The sequence below is a fragment of the Nicotiana sylvestris genome, chromosome 10 (assembly GCF_000393655.2).
Source record: "Nicotiana sylvestris chromosome 10, ASM39365v2, whole genome shotgun sequence".
NCBI lineage: Eukaryota > Viridiplantae > Streptophyta > Magnoliopsida > Solanales > Solanaceae > Nicotiana > Nicotiana sylvestris.
The window spans coordinates 63757594-63771409 of record NC_091066.1 but is presented as its reverse complement, the minus strand read 5'-3'; the positions used below and the strand labels follow the sequence as shown (position 1 = coordinate 63771409).

Genomic DNA, 13816 nt, shown 5'->3' with positions numbered 1-13816 from the left:
GGGTTGATAGTGTTTGGTTAGCGAGAATGAAAGCTTTCGTCATCCCAATTGGAGAATATTAGTAATATATGGAGGATCCAACGTAGTACCTTTTGACTGCATTTGCATTGACAGTTATTTCAGAGACATTTCCTTCGATGTGTCCCAAGTGCAACGCACTCTTTTGGTAGTACTCTTGTTGCAATGTACGGACCTTTCCAATCCGGGAACCAATTTTCCTTCAGTTGTTCCAACTCTTTATTTTATTTCCTTAAACTTTATCTTTATTGCAATCTAATCCTTGATTCATTATTTTGAGGCCTAACAACTTTCAGGATCTGGGCATGAAGTCCGCAAGCATGTCATGTTATTGAAATCTGCATTTAACAGAACTAAAAAGAGAATAAGAAAGAAAAATGACAAGATTAAGAAAAGAGACATTCCTGGAAAATGAAATATTAATTTCATTTGATTTTTTGATTTTTGATTTCTTTTTTCAATTTTTTTTGAAGATAGAAGGGTTTGCATCAGAAAGTAAGACAATAAGGTAAAACATTCGGATCACACCCTGAGATAATCCGGATGCAGAAAGGATAGCAAGACTGGCCACTAAGACTCCCGTTTGATGGGGAGCTTTCATGCTTGGCGACCATTTTTGGCTTTTCTTCTATCTCGGCAAAGGATGCAACGGCCTTCGGTGCCAGATCAAATTCCTCAGCTTCACAAATCATTCTGACCATTGGCCCAATGTTGTGGGTAGGCAACAGATTGCTCATCACATCAGAAGTTTCGTCATCCCGAAAAATGATTCTTTCAGTTTCAATCAAATCTCAACTACCCTTTTGAAGGTCCAACGGTCCTCTATACTGTGTCCCACTGCTCTAGAGTGGTATTCACATCTAGCATCAGCTCGGTGCGAGGGGGACTCGGGGTTCGGCCATTTCGGGGCCACTGGTTGCAATAGATCTAGCCTGATTAACTTTTGGAACAAGATTGAATACGATTCACCAATAGGGGTGAACTGATTCTTTCTGAAAGGCTCTCTTGGGCGAGCATTGTATCGGAGATCATTTGGTTGGGGATTATATGGAGCTGGGTAAGGATGTGCATTTCTGAGAGGTGGAGCTCGATTTTGTGTATGATGTTGTGGCTGTGTGCAAGGTTGCGCGTTTCATCATTGCATACCAACAAAACCAACCACCTGAACAGAACCTGACTAATTTGCTCACACCACAACCTCGTTAGTTTTGAGACATTTAACACATAGGAAATCACACGTTGGGGATGCAATGCACCTAATAGTTAAACATTTCTACCATGTGTTTGAATGGTTACATGTTTCATCCCGGCCTTAACTAACCCTTTAAGTATGTACCTCTTTTCTTTTATTTCTACCTCTATTTAATCACTCTTGATTTTTTTCGTCTCTGTCGTTTTTTATTTTTTTTGGCATTCTCCTTTCTTTTTTTTGGTCACTCTTTTATTTTTTATCACTCTCTTTTTTCTCTTTTTTTTTTAGTTTAATTTTTCCTCAGTTAATTCTATGGTTATGATCGAATCCGATGGGGATTGCCTATGTATCATGACGCCGCATGAATCAGATCATTACGTAGTTCAGAAGAAATCAGGAATAAAGTACACAAACTAACTCTCGTTTTTTACTCATATAGAAATAACTCCACGAAAGCTCCTAACAAGGAAAGTATTTTTGGATTTTTTTTTAGTAGAAAGAAAGAATTTTTTTTTGATTTCAATTTTTTTATTGAATTGTTGAAAGTGAGACTTCTAAAGAAGAGCAATTTCTTTTTTGAAATTCGATTTTTTTTTCAATTTGTTTTTGGAATTGTTGAAAGAAAGAATCAAAAAAAAGATTTTTTTTCGTTTTTAAAGTTTCTTTTTTTCTTAACTTTTTTTTGGAATTTTTGAAATAAACACTTCTAAAGAAGAAATAAAATATTTTTGAATATTGCAACTTTTTCTTTCCATTTTCGAAATAAAAACTTCTGAAGCAGAAAAAAAATATATTTTGGAATTCAACTATTTTTTTTTTTGGAATTTTCGATTTTTTTTTCTTTTTCATTTATTTATTTTTTTGTGATTTTTGAAGAAAAAAATATATGATTTTGATTTTTTTTTGAGGAAGAAAGACTTATAAAAGAAAAAAGAAGAAAATATTTTTGAATTTTTTTGATGGTTTTTTTTTTTAAAATTGGGGTCTCTAAGAAATTATTTTCTAAAGAAGGAAGTAAAGGGAAATATATTTGGATTTTGTTTTTGAAAATTGGGGGCCGGAACCGATGAGGTTTGCCTACGTATCTCACATCCGATGAGAATCAGACCCGTGTAGTTCGGTAAAACTGGGTACCTTTTTTTTTTAATAATTCTGCTACACTAATTTTCTAAAGCCGGTCGACAATGCAAGTAAGCCTTCCAAATGATGTATCAAGTAGCACATACATGAACATGATGGTCTTAAATAGGATAAATGTCTTATACGAACCCGGCCCCTGTGCCGAGTTTCGCTAAGTCAAATGCATGTGATGCAGATAGAGCGAACCTACTAGGAAAATCCGGTATGAGGTTTGTTCTCCTAGGTTTAAATCTTGGTGGAAAAGGTATCTAGACTGGCTTACTCGAGCGGACAACTCGAGCCGAGGAGGGTCAGTGTACCGATAGCATTGCTTTCCGGCTTAACTGGTGGTGCTCCCCGCCTAAAATAGTTGTGACTAAAATCCTTCACCGGGTGACAAACACCTCGGCTATCTCAAAGAAAACGGGCTATGTCAAGCAAATGCCCAATTTTAATTCAAAAAGACTCGGAGGGGATGCGTGAGAAGACAATTTATACGTACCGTTCAAAAATATCAAAGCGGTAAAAAGCAAACAAGTAGCACATTATACCCAAATAAATCACAGTATATACAAAATTAATAAAGCCAAATAAAAGTCAACATGTACAAGCTCGAATTCTGGGTTTTTCCCAGCAGAGTCGCCAGAGCTGTCACACCCCTTTTTACCCCTCCAAGAGATAAGTGTAAAATGTTATGGATTGTGGGTTAAAAAGCTTTTCCAATTAAAGTGACAAATTTAAAGTAGGGATTATTTTATTTACAGAGTCGCCACTTGGAATTGATTTCTACTGGTGTTCCAAGTCACCTTTTATTTGAATCCCTATTCAAAGGAAGGTTTGACTCTATTATTATTGGTCTGCGAAAACAAAGTCCGGGTAATGAATTCTGTTGACCAGGTAGAAGGTGTAAGGCATTCCCTGAGTCCCGTGGTTCTAGCACGGTCGCTTTATTGACTACATTTGGCTTGAATTAAACTTGGATAAACTGTGGTTTATTTGATTTTTATGCTTTTCTTATGTCCGTTTTTATTTATTTTAAAAAAAATTAAAGAAAAGATTTGAATAATAATCTACAACTTAACTAATGAGAGAAAATTATTGTTATGAGTACTAATTTAAAAGATGAGAGTAATGAGAGAAAATTATCAATTGACATTGCTTAAAACTAGTAAGATGTGAGCTTGTCTTGACATTGAATGAGGCAGCCCACTATTGGGTTGATGGAGTCAAATGGGCTCATGTCCAAGACAAAATCCAAAAGCCCATATGTTTTTGGACTTTAAATCTGCAGATGTGACCTTTTAAAGCTATGTTACAGATTTGGCCATATCTTGCTATTTGCAATCCGTAGCCAACTATTTACAAAAATAAGTTTACTGATTGTCTTTCTAACCTACAACTTAACTACCTTACTAATTAAGTATTTTTTAAGAGATAAAAAAAATTATTGGGACTCTAAAATATAATAATAATAATAATAATAATAATAATAATAATAATAATAATAATAATAATAATAATAATAATAATAATAATAAAAACTTAGCTTGGTGACAACAAAGGGACAAACATGGCTACAAGGGTTCAAATTTTAATATATATGCTCCTTTCAGACAACCAAATGCCTGTGGAATTATATCTAATGCTTTGCAAAAATAAAAATAATTAAAGATGCTTAACACAATTTAATTAACTAACATATCGTTATAACATTATCAAACATTCAAAAGCATATAAAAATGAATTACAATAGAAGGATAAAGCTACTAATATTTTTCAGTTTCATTATCTTTCATTCCAACTCGATTTTATGAGTTTACATGGTCCGAAAATTACCTGGACAGCAGAAAGAAGAACAAATACAGCAGAGTCAGCTCTTTCCAAAATCAACAGCAAAACAATTAAACGGGCAGCAACAACAGCAAAAGACAGCGACAACCGGCAGATTCAAACCCAAAAAAATAAACTAGAAATACCCCAGCAAAACAGTACAATTATGTAACTCCAGAAAAATCTTTCAAGACTACTCTATTTTCCTTAAACAAGTTTTTCACTTAAGAATCAACTCACAAAAGCTGCTAAGGGATATTATAGCTACTGATTTTTTCTCTTTTTTGTGTGTCTAGAGCTCCCTCAGTAAGATGGAGTGTCCTCCTTTTATATCAAAACAATCAGCTATTTCAAAAAAATTAAAAATCAATCTTTTTGACATATTTTTCTACAAAATCTGCTCTTAAATTCAAAATGCCAGACTTTATGGTTCAAATCTTGTCAAGTATTTCAAACAAAATCTGCTCTCCACTATTCAAAGACAGACTTTTATTCAAACACTGTCCAAAGGTCTACATTTTCTTACCAAACAATTTGACTTTTGAGTGTTGTACTCAAAGAGTCTTGAAGTAGTAAATAAACAATCAAACAAGTACCATATACTCTTAAGTATTTTTCACTACCTCACTTTTATCAACACAAAACTATTTTACTACTTCAACAAGTGCAAAAACAGAAAATTTGACATTTCAAACTTCAAAAACTAATGCTAAAATAATTAATAATAGACAAAAATAAGATCTGAAAAAATAAAAATAAAATAAAAAATCAGCCACGAAATATAATAGGATTTTTACCATTTTATAATTCAAGTGGCCGAAAAAATGGTGGTATGCCAAAAGAGGGTGTTTGGGGAGGTCGCCGGAATTTGGCCGAATTTTGATCGCCGGATTTTCATGGTGAAATTGGCATCAATAGCTAGGTCTTGAGAAGCTCTATCCATTGATGTAAGTATTGTGGGTTGGTAGTGGTTGGAGCTTCAATAATTTGGACAAAAAAGTGACGGGAAAGTTTCCTAGATCTAAGATTCAAGGAGTTTGAGGGATTTTTGAAGGATTTGGTTTGGAGATATGGAAGGAGGAAGTTGTGGAGATTACATGGTGTGAATTTGGAGGTGTTTGGAGGTGGTCCGCCGGCGGCAGCGATTTCCGGCCAGCGGCGGTGGGCGAAGCTGGGGCGGCGTAGAGAGAGTGAAGAGAGAGAGAAGAGAGAAGAAGGAGAAAAGAATTATGGGTGAAAATAAAGACAATTTCAGATTTTTTAGGCTTTAAATACCTAAGCCAAGAGTGAATGAGATCCATTGGATCAAGATGGAATGGATGGGTATGATTTGATCTTGTTTCATTTAGTGAAACGACGTACTTTTGAGGCAAAACTACGTAGTTTCAGACCCTTTCAATGGTAGCTCTTTATCTTGCACTCTTGGACACTTTTTCTTTCAAATTTGGCTAAATTTCTTCCTTAATCCTACTTATTAAACTAATTTTACACAAATAAATTAATTAAATAACTTATTCTAATGATCAATTAACTAGATTATTTCATCAACTGAACAACTAGTTAATTCTTAAAATGCACAAATGAAGAAAGAACTATTTTTTTAGTATTTTATGATAGGAAATATGCAATTAAAATCACAAAAATTGAGAAAAATAATTAAAATAACAAAACACTAATAACTTTAGGAGGTGTTAAATAGTGCAAAAATTAGGTGTTCACAGATTTGGTCAATCAATTTTGGATATTTTGATCAAAACTGACGGAGAAATTTGGACAAATACCACTCGGGTTAAATTGAAGAAAATGGAATACCTTGTACATAGAAATTTCTATGTCAGTCCTTTTCCTTTTATCTCCTTCTCGGGTTTTCTTCTTGATCAATATTTTTCCTTCTCGAAAAACCTTGTAAGTTTTACACATAACAACTTATAATTTAAACATATTTTTGTAACTTTATTTTCAGATATTTGAATTAGTTTTAGGCGAATCCCTGCATCCGTATCCGCAATTGGATCCGTACCCCCGGATCTTAAGATTTAGATCACGAAGGATCCGACCTCTAGATCTATACCCGTATCGGACACCCGCATCCGAGTTCAAGCAACTTAGCTTCTAATTAAAGTCAAAATTTAATATAGACTAATAATTTACTAAATTTTAAATGTCTACACGTACATCAATTGAATGTCATGACCAAGGAGTAATTTACTTAGAAGCAAAGGTGAATTGCCAATTGAATGAGTTCCTAGAAAAAGCTTACAAAGATACTGATCTAGTTAAAGTCTTTGTGCCACCAATAAGAATCAGGCAAGCTGAATTGCCTAATAGACCAATATGGCAATTCAGGCCACCATGTTTGAATGTGGTGGCTTAGCTTTAGCAGTTCAGATGGTCCATACAATAGGTGATGGATTTTCCGGCCGCGCGTTCACCGACGAATGGGCTAAGCTTACAATTCCGTTCTGATTTGGCTGATGTATTCCCACCTAAGGATAATGTTTATTAGATGATAAGGAAAGGTATGCCCAGAGGATATTGTTGGCCCAAGTGAAGTTTGTTTTGATTATTGACAAAGGAATTCAAGCATGAACGAGGTCCATACATAGTGTACACAGACACAGATAGATTCGAGCATAAGGGATGCACGTGACAGAGATAAGCTTAAGTTGTTATATCTGATATCTCCTGATCGAAAATGTTGCATAAATGATAAGGAGAAGAACTCCTTAATTGAAGAGAATTTTATCCAAAATAAGAGAGGAGTTAGAAGTTGAAGATATTAGAACTCTTCCACCAAGGAAGAGTATAACATTGGAACTCTAGTTATTTCCTATTCTACTAACTCTATAAATTACATGATGTTCTCACTTTACGGGTACACACAAAAGCTAAAGTTAAACGTGAGTTGAGAACAAAATAGCAAGGCATTTTGCAAGCAATTTTTGTGAGATTCAAGTGTGCGAACCTGTAGCTACATGAAGCAGATAGAAGAATCAATTCCAAGTATCTATATTTTATTTTAGTTCAATTGTAGTAGGGCTTTTCAATTTGTACTTTTCAACTTTATCTAGAAACAATTGTATTAGGTACTCTGAGTATTCAAGTTAGAGTTAACTTGAAGTTGTCGCAATAGTTAGAGGCTGGTTGTCACAACGGGATTAAAGGTAATCCTTAGATTTACAAAGAGTTTTGTAAATGCTATTTTGGCTCAGTGATTTAGTAAAGTATTGGGAAAATTCTATTGAGTAGTAGGTCGTGATCTTTTCACCTTTTGAGCTGAGTGTTTTCCACGTTAAAATACTTGTGTTCTTTACTTTTCGTATTTATTATTTCCGCACTAGTAGTATAAGGAACATATAGAAGAACCAAGTCCTTCTATAATCTGTGCACGCGAAAATTGGGCACCATACAAATCACCCCCTCCCCCCTCTTGTGTGACATTGAAGTATAAAACATCAGATATGAGATGAAAATTGCTACTAGGATTTTTATGTTTGATGAATCTGCAATATCTACGTTAAAGAGAATGTGAACAAGTTTTTGAGTTATTCGTCAAGAGTTACGTTTAAGTTGTGACTGCACTTTGTTTGACCAAAAATATAGATTTTGATTCAAATAATTAAATTTATATAAATGAGGGTTAATCTTAGCTAACAATAATATCCCTAGATGGAGCTCCTGAAGAAGCGACAAATACTATGTAAATATAGTCGGATAGTGGCAGTGACATACAATAAATATTCTAGAAATCAGAGGCAATAATGTAGCATTTAATATCAATGAATAAAAATAAATAGCATTTAAGTAAATAGAATGAATGGGTCACTCAAAAAAGGATGGAATAAGTGGATGTTATTTTTGACAATTTGAGTTATTTCGACTAAGAATAGATTTTGACACATACAATTAGTCCCTCCGCTTATCGACGTCGTTCCCACAGACGAGGTCGGTGAGCGGATAGTGTCATTCATATTGGCTGAGGTCATGGTCGTGGAGACGGGGCTACGTGGCCTTCTGGGGTCCCCATATTTTGAATTTATGAATTAGCTGGCAAGCTCATTGGAGCCATTATCTGAGAGAAGAGGTGATGTCATGACATCATGTGTTATAATGATGTCGTTTCCCGACGCGTTTCATTGATTTAGGCTTGACTTCTTATTGGCTTTGTCGTTTCAATTCCCGTGCTAATCATGAGCCGCCGTTTCGATTCTGGTGCCTCCCAAATCTTATAAATAGGAGAAGATTTGTTGATTTTGGAACTTGTCAAACTCTTTGTTCTCGTCTAGCACTAGCCTACCTTTCATCTTCTCTGTAGAGCCCTTTTTTCTCTCTGTTTCTGTTACTCATTTTGTTCCTTATTCCCCCTTGCTTGTTATTCTCTTTCACTATATTGAATCATGTCCAACGTACTTTCTGAGGCCGGTGAACGGAGCCGTGTTGCTCCCTTGGCAGTGGCATTCACCCCTCCCCCTCCCCATCCAATGAGGAGAGTGTTCCTGCCGCCATTGAGGATGGAGCCTTCCCACCGTTGGAAGAGATAATCCCTCGCGACCCTGATTCTAGATCTGATTTTACCAAATCACCTGATGCTGAACCTGGAGCCTTTCGGTCAGTGATGACAGTAAAGGAAATGGAACAACTTAAGTTAAGGCTAAATTCGACCTCCCGAATCACATCGAGTTGATCCCAGCCGGATGGGACACGGTGCAGGTCCATCGTCCTGGGTATTGCACCCTCTATGCCTACCCCTTCCAAGTCGTTTATTCTTTCCCTCTCCTTCCGCTGGTAGAGGAGTTTTGTCGTTATTACGGCATTTGCGCTGCTCAGCTCGCGCCATACATTTTCAAAGACATAAAGATGCTCACCAAGTTTGCCGAGCTGGCCGGGGTCGAAGTGAGACTGCGGCATCTAATCCATCTGTTCACTCCTAGCTATTATAGGGGGACGATGTTGAACCTTCACCACTGAGGAGGCAAATTCCTGGTGGTGAAGATGGACGATAAGGCTAGTCATCAATTCTGGTTCAACTTTTCTATATCAGAACAGAGGACGTCGTGGTCAACATTGACGCCTTTCCCGAGGCTTGGAACTATACTCGTAAGGATTTTGATCTCTTTTTCATGTTTGGTTTCGAGTTTTGATTTCTTGTATTCCCCTTTTGTAGCCAATACCTCACCTGCTCCTTTGGTCGCTCATATATCAGACTGGGTCAATCGGCTCCTCCCTCATATCGCAAGGATTCGTGAATGGCTAACTTTTTTCAAGAAGTTTTGGCCCGTTCTTCCTTTGACGGGTAATTTCCATTTTCCATCAATGTCTTAGCTTTTTTTTTTTTTTTTACCTTTTCCGACCTTTCCCTTTCCTTGTGTTTTCTTAGCTTCGGCCAGGGGATCTTCTAGAAGGTCGAGAGCTACCGCACCCTTGTTCCGAAAGAGGAAAACTATTACGTCCTCGGCTCCCGTCCCTTCTTGACTACGACTGATCTTGCTTCGGGTAGGGTCGAGTTGGTTAATATAATATAAAGGGTTAAAAACAAGTGGGTCAAGTTTATAAACTAAAGTCAAATGCGTGAAATATACGGATGAACTTTTTACAGGACTTTGTCAAAAGAGGTGTGTACTAGATACACTTTAGAAATGTTGCGTGTGTAATGTTATTATCGTCCAGAAAAAGTGTGTAAGAGAGATTTAGGGCAAAGGTTAGGTGACAACTTATATATTTTGCATGTCAAATCAATAAAAATTGACCATTCATGTACATATGTTTCAAGTTTTCAACTGAAGTTACACATTTACTGCTATTCTAATACATGTCTGACATTTTAAATATTACCTGTAGGTAAAGGAAAAAAAGTAGAATGTGAAGAGACCGAATAGACAGAAGTAAGATCCATTTCCATTTTTTTTGGGAGTCCGAAACTTTTGCGTTTTAATTTAACGTAAAGTTAACCGTTAAAGTAAAACGTAGTACTATACTGCGTATTATAGGAAAATGCAGTATAATACTGCATTTTCCTTAAACGCAGTATTGTACTGCATTTTCCTATTAATATTGGGCCCAACTATATTTGATTAAAGGGAAACACAGTACAATATTTGCTTTAAAATTTGGGCCCACCAATAATTCAAATACATAAAACGTGGTATTGTACTGCATTTTACATAAAAAAAATTCTGCACCCCAAGCTTATTTAAAGGCGTTTGAATTTTATGAAAATCCATTCAATACTTTCCTTCAAACTTCCGTTCATACATCTCTCTTCTTCTTATCAATCATTTTTTTACAATGTCTGAAGAGCCAAAAATAAGGGTTTCATTATATTGGGGGGGGGGGGGTGAGGTTGTGCTGGAAAATAACTCTGTGAGGTATAGCTCACCTCCACAGTGTCATATTAAATTGCCGCTTACAATGGAGTACGATAAATTCGTATCGTTGTTACGTAAAAAAATGAGTCAGAGGAAGCGTTCGGTTAACCTTAAAGTAACCGGTAGATTTCCGTATTCAGTAACTCCGCAGGGGTTTGCTTATTACTCTGAGTTTAACATCAAAGATGATGAAACTCTTAGAGATTTTTTTTGAATTCCGGATGAATACAGGGAATTTATTGTAATAAAATTGTTGGAAATGTACGTCAAGGTGGAAGACGTTCCCAATAATGAGGGCGTGCATAGTAGGGATACCCCCAGTCATCGGGTGGTTATTCTGGAGCAGTTTTTGCCGGACAGATTGCCGATGAAAGAGCTTGCCTTGATTTAAACTTGTCACCACCGGCGAATGAGCAGCCACAAAATAATTTTTCGACTTTATATAATCCACAAGACGATTGGTAAACTTCAATTTTTCTATGCTTTAGCGATGTTTGAATTGGATTTGTATTAACACTCATATTTTTCATAGGGGGTACCGTCCGGATATGAATTTTACAAATTATGACCCCGCCCTTAGTTGGAATATGCGTAGTTCTGGAGTATTGGACCACGGTGGTCCATCCGGGAGTTATCACCAACAAGAAAATATCCATCATGAAACGTCAAGACAGTACTACTTGTAAGTAAAGTGATATATCTATTTCTAAAGTATTTATCTAGTTGGGTAACTTATCATTTTGTTCTTTTTGTGTAGTGAAAACGAGCTTCTTGATATTGCTAACCACACATAGTTGCCCATAGACGATGTATTCACTCTTGAGTTGGCAGATGCGCAGAGTCAGGAAGATGATAGTGATTATGACAACAATGCGGATGAGTCTGGAGATGACACACCCTTCCATGATGAGGGTGATGATGAGGAGGAAGTGAATGTTGAACCTGAGCTGCCGAGGGAGCATGTTCCTCCACCTCCCGTTAGACCAAGAGTGTACGAGTCCCACGTGCCATTTCATGAGCGTAATATTCCCTACCTTGATAATTTGCCAAGTATGCCGAACGTAGATGCCCTCACAAGGGATGATGACGAAATTCAGTCAGCGATGTGGGATGAGTCTAGACCAGCTGTTCTAACAAAGGGCATGTATTTCCCCGACAAAGCTCGCCTAATTAGAGCTGTAAAAATCTACAGTATAAGAGAGTGTCGTGAGATGATAGTAAGTGAGTCAACAACGGAGGTATACAAGGCTGTATGCCATAGAGACTTTATGGGTTGTCACTGGATGTTGCGTGCCAACAAGAAGAAATCAGGTTTGTGGAAAGTGGGTAAATTTATTAGCACCCACAGATGTGAAATGGACACATTCTATGAGAATCACTTCAACCTGGATGTGGACTTGATTTCTCATGTCTTGATTCCATATTTGGAAGTGTCCATTAGGTTCAAGATTAAAGAGTGTATTACAGCTGTCCACCAAGAGTATGGTTGTACTATAACCAAAAGAAAGGCATATCTCGGTCGCAAATGTGCCTTTGAACTTATTTATGGCGACTGAGATAAGTCTTTTTCAAATCTGCCCAGATACATGGCCGCACTGCAACACTTTAACCCCGACACTGTTGTTGAATGGAGGCGTGAGTGTAGTCCGGACAGAACCGAATATATTTTCAACTATGTGTTCTGGTCATTTAAAGCAGCAATTGATGGGTTTGTGTATTGTCGTCCTGTAATTTCCATAGACGGTACTCATGTATATGGAAATTATGATATTAAGCTTTTGATTGCAGTTACAGTAGATGCCAACAGACAAATATTTCCACTAGCTTTTGCCATTTGTGCCAACGAATGCGAAGAGACGTGGATGCTTTTCTTGAACCACTTGAAGTAGCGCGTTGTCAAATAGTGTTCAGGTATTTGTCTAATATCTAATCGACATGGTGGTATTTTAAGTTCTGTGCGGCACTTTCCTGAATGGCAGGAACCATATGCATACCACCGTTACTGTGTGAGGCACCTAAAGGCCAATTTCCAGAAGAAATATCCTGACAAGGCCTTGCATGACTTAATGTGGATGGGTGCAGATGAGCACCAGCAGTGCAAATTCACCAAGCGCATGGAAGCGATTCGGAAGATAGATCCACGAACCTATACTTGGTTGATGGGACATGAGCTTCACATGTGGACATTGCATGTTGATGGCGGCAGACGATGGGGAGCCCTCACTACAAACGTGTCGGAGTCATTCAACGGCTTGTTGAAGTTTGCCCGTGGACTGCTTGTCACTGCCATGGTCCGCATAACATTCAAATAGAGTGCGGAGAGGTTAGTTGAAAGGCATGGAGCTGCATCGGCATTGATGGACAGAGGTGTTCAATTTATGCCAATACCCATGAGAAGATTTGAAATGTACAGGAGGCGAGCACAGTGGCATTCGTTTCTACAGTACGAGGATGACCGGGGTATTTTTGAAGTTAAGACCGCTATCCGCGGACACCGTGGGAATAATCTACAGACGGTGAATGAAGCCAGAAGATTTTGTTCTTGTGGGAAATGGACCATATACAACATGCCATGCGCACATGCGTTGAAGGGCTTTCAACAAGTTGGATATGGGGCAACCAACTATATTGATAGGCAATACAGTGTTACTGAATATGTAGACATGTATTGCAGCCATTAGGTGCTGAGCATTATTGGCCGTCGGAACCTTTTAAGATGGTATGTAACAAGGACTATTTGCGCAAGCTGCAAGTGAAAAAGAGAACGCGTATACGGAACCAAATAGATGTTGGTGACATCGTTTATGCGCGTAATGTGGCATATGCTTGCAGCCAGGACACGACTGTCGTAAATGTCCTTCAGGTGGTATGCGTGGCGGTGGTAATCCAGCTCCTGGTGCAAGTTCGTCGAATGTACCCAACTATTAAGGATACTTCTAGTCTTTTGTTTTGGTTTTGTTTTTTTAATATGTGTCTGTACTTGTGTATGTTGCAATATCTATCAAATAAAATTATGTTCCACAATCTTGTTACATCTTATTTTTTAACGTGACGTTTTGATATGGTCATTCAAATATTAAACTTATTTGTGTTAGTAAAGAAGACCAAGAATGTGGAATAAAATAAATTACGTATTAAAAAATAAATCTAATATGTAAAGCATGGTACAATAATACGTTTTATCTATAGTATTATCGTTCTCAAAAAGTTGGAATGACTGAAGAAAAAGCTGTTTAATTGCAGAATAACTTTAATATGTAAAGCGTGATATAATACTATGTTTTGTTGAGTT

At 37.1% G+C, this 13816-nt stretch overlaps 1 long non-coding RNA gene across 1 annotated transcript; it reads right to left on the bottom strand.

Annotated features, from left to right (window-relative positions):
• Window positions 1-3834: 3834 nt before the first annotated feature.
• On the bottom strand, window positions 3835-5400 carry LOC138880408 (uncharacterized). The gene is made up of 2 exons (XR_011403044.1): window positions 4957-5400; window positions 3835-4165 (listed from the first exon to the last, which is right to left on the bottom strand). It is a non-coding gene; the product is annotated as an uncharacterized lncRNA (long non-coding RNA).
• Between the last annotated feature and the right edge of the window lie 8416 nt (window positions 5401-13816).